The sequence below is a fragment of the Morus notabilis genome, unplaced genomic scaffold, assembly GCF_000414095.1.
Source record: "Morus notabilis unplaced genomic scaffold, ASM41409v2 Scaffold235, whole genome shotgun sequence".
Taxonomy (NCBI): domain Eukaryota; kingdom Viridiplantae; phylum Streptophyta; class Magnoliopsida; order Rosales; family Moraceae; genus Morus; species Morus notabilis.
In genome coordinates this window covers 481547-484924 of record NW_010360036.1, presented here as the reverse complement: position 1 = coordinate 484924, position 3378 = coordinate 481547, and positions in this window count along the sequence as shown.

Below are 3378 nucleotides of genomic sequence, written 5' to 3'. Positions count from 1 at the left end.
CATTGATTCTCTAATGGATAGTGATTCATAAAACACATTCATGAACCAGAGCGCTCTTACTAATCCAAATACCGAATCAACACTCAAGAGAATTACTTATCTACTTCTTTCTCAAGAAGGAATGGATTCCATCTCGTATAATAACATTTCCAGCTACCTATTTCATTATGTCTCTAAAATACAAGGAATAGGATTCAGGGTCTCGGAATCCGTACCGAGTAAATCAAAAGATATAAATCCATAAATAGGAGTTTGTTAAGAACTCAGGATTAAGATCATCCTATATATGATCATTGGTAGACTCAATTAGAATTTCTATGCTTAACGGAAATTATTAGAAATTCATATTGTGTCTGTGTTCTTGTTCCACATAATCTTATTATGCGAAATACACTCATTCAATATCTCACCATATTAACAGTGCGGATAACACCATTCCATTCTAAATGGGAATGACATGTATTAATAATGTTTTAATTAAAGATTCTGAACTTTAATTAAATTCATCATGAACAATGTTTTTGATTATTATCCTTAAACACTATCCTCTCGTATATAACACTTATATACTGTGTTTTAAGGTTACATAAACAATCACAGAATTTTCATTTGATATTCATAAAATATTCATAAATATATGCACATAAAATGATGAATAAACTCTTTTATTAATTAAATAATAAATATTCTATTACATCTCATGCTTCTAGGACACTATTCCCAACATCTGAGTGTTCTCTGTGGCGATTCGCTAAATAAGATCATTGTATCAATTTTTTTATTTGGTTTTCTAACTTAATTTTTTATTTGTTTAGGTTTTGCAGACGGAGAATCTAGGGTTTCAGTCCCTTCCAGTGTGCTTAAAACGATCCAGAACAAAAGCGATCACGAAATTGATAAAGACGAGACTACGAAGATGAGCGACGCAGGATCTAGGGTTTCAATTCCTTTCAGTCCGCTTCAAACAAGCTCCATGGATAAAGAGGAAAAGAGGCTTCTTTAAGGTACGAATCTAAGTGTTCTCTGTGGCGATTCGCTAAATAAGATCATTGTATCAATTTTTTTATTTGATTTTCTAACTTAATTTTTTATTTGTTTAGGTTTTGCAGACAAAGAATCTAGGGTTTCAATCTCTTCCAGTATGCTTAAAATGATCCAAAAGAGAAGCGATCACGATATTGATAAAGACGAGACCACAAAGATGAGCAACGCAGGATCTAGGGTTTCAATTCCTTCCAGTCCGCTTCAACAAGCTCCATGGATAAAGTGGAAAAGAGGCTTCTTCAAGGTACGAATCTGAGTGTTCTCTGTGGCGATTCGCTAAATACGATCGATGTATCAATATTTTTATTTGATGTTCTAACTTAATTTTTGATTTGTTTAGGTTTTGCTGACGGAGAATCTAGGGTTTCAATCCCTTCCAGTATGCTTAAAACGATCCAGAACAGAAGCGATCGCGAAATTGATAAAGACGAGACTACGAAGATGAGCGACATAGGATCTAGGGGGGTTTCAACTCCTTCCAGTCCGCTTCAAACAAGCTCCATGTATAAAGAGGAAAAGAGGCTTCTTCAAGGTACAAATCTGAGTGTTCGTAATTACGGGTTTTTATTAGAAAAAACTGGAATATCAAGAAAAATGGATTCCAAAACATATCTTGTGTGGGTTCCAACGCTTAACTAGGGATTTAGATTGACAAGGCAAGTGAAAGAGACCGAAGAAGATACTAATTACGAGCTTAAATTTTGCATGTTTTGAATTTATCATAGTCTTGGCTATAAATATACAATTTATAAACATCTTTGTATAGAAACCTTTTCTTCTCTCCCATGTGGGACTATGATATAATACATTTCATGTTTTGCTAAAAAACAAAAAAAGAAAAAACGCTGGAAGGCTTGTGATTATAGAACGAAGCAGACGACTTCTCAGGATTTACTCTTTAAACAAGATTTTTACCATATTATTTTGGGATGAGATTCTTTCTTAATCTTTTAGTTTTTGTATAGAAATATGATAAGTACTTCTTAAAAATAATTTTCTGGTTTCGTGTCACTTTTAAAGATTTCCTTTTGTTATAGGTTCTGAATGCATGTTATTTCTACAAGATGTCAGTCTAGCTACGCTTATCGAAATTATTACCTTTCATTAAATGTTGTCTTTCTTGTAAGAGACAGTTTTGTGGGTTTTAAAGTTATTTTTCATCATTAATTTGTGATATTAAAGAATAAATATGTTGTAGTGTGTTATGGATTAGCTCCAACCACTTGAGATTTACCATATCATGGATCTCGTCAAGAGGAATTGTTGAATAAAATGGTAAATAATAGTGACTTTGGGGAAACAAAAAAAAGTACTGTACCTTTCTAATAATAAACATTAGAAATCAAGGCCTCAATTACATGAATAACATGATCCTTCGGTAAATCATGAGAAGATGACATAAATTTTTATTCTCTTACTGTGGGGATGAATATTGAATTTAGACAAAAAATGACGCCGTTTAGATTTAACAGGAATGACAACGTTTTATAAAAGAAGGGAATTAATGTTATGCGAGAGATTCCAACCGTCAAAAGATTAAGTTGCACTGAAGAATGCAAAGAACTTCATATCAAGAAAAGGAGTTGACGTGAAAAAGAATTCCAGGGATAAGTTTCGAAAGAAAGAATGAAAATCTATAAATACCCGAACCCCTAGGGGAAATGGATCTTTTTCGCTATTTTTGAGAATTTCTAACTAGAATTTAGAGAGAGAAAGTTCTAGTCCGAGAAAGAGATCAATTCTTGAGAAAACTGAGGGAATATTTCTTGAGAATTCAGAGAATCGTGTAGTTTTTAGAGTTGAGATAGAATTTGACTACAACACTTGCTATCAATTTTCCTTATTTTAGTGTTTGTTTGTCGTTGCATGCATATTATAACTTTCAAATTAATTCCAATATTATACTTTTTTTATTCTATGAGTTGTAACAAAGTCCTTGTACACTCTACTCATCTATATATATAGATCAACAATCAGAAGAAACTGATTGCTGTCCAAGGACTCTTATTAATTAATTATTCTTACAAGTACATCCTTATAATTAAGTACGTTAATAATAATTAATTATCAAGTGAGATTGGATCCAGGATCAACACCAAGCTGATTACAGTAGTTAGTGTAATAGTTGGCGCGGGCTTGAACTTTGTCAGGCTCTTTGCCGTCACATTCCACATCACCATTTAAATAAGAGGCTTCTTTAAGGTACGAGTCTGAGTGTTCTCTGTGGCGATTCGCTAAATAAGATCATTGTATCAATTTTTTTATTTGATTTTATGACTTAATTTTTTATTTGTTTAGGTTTTGCAGACGGAGAATCTAGGGTTTCAATCCCTT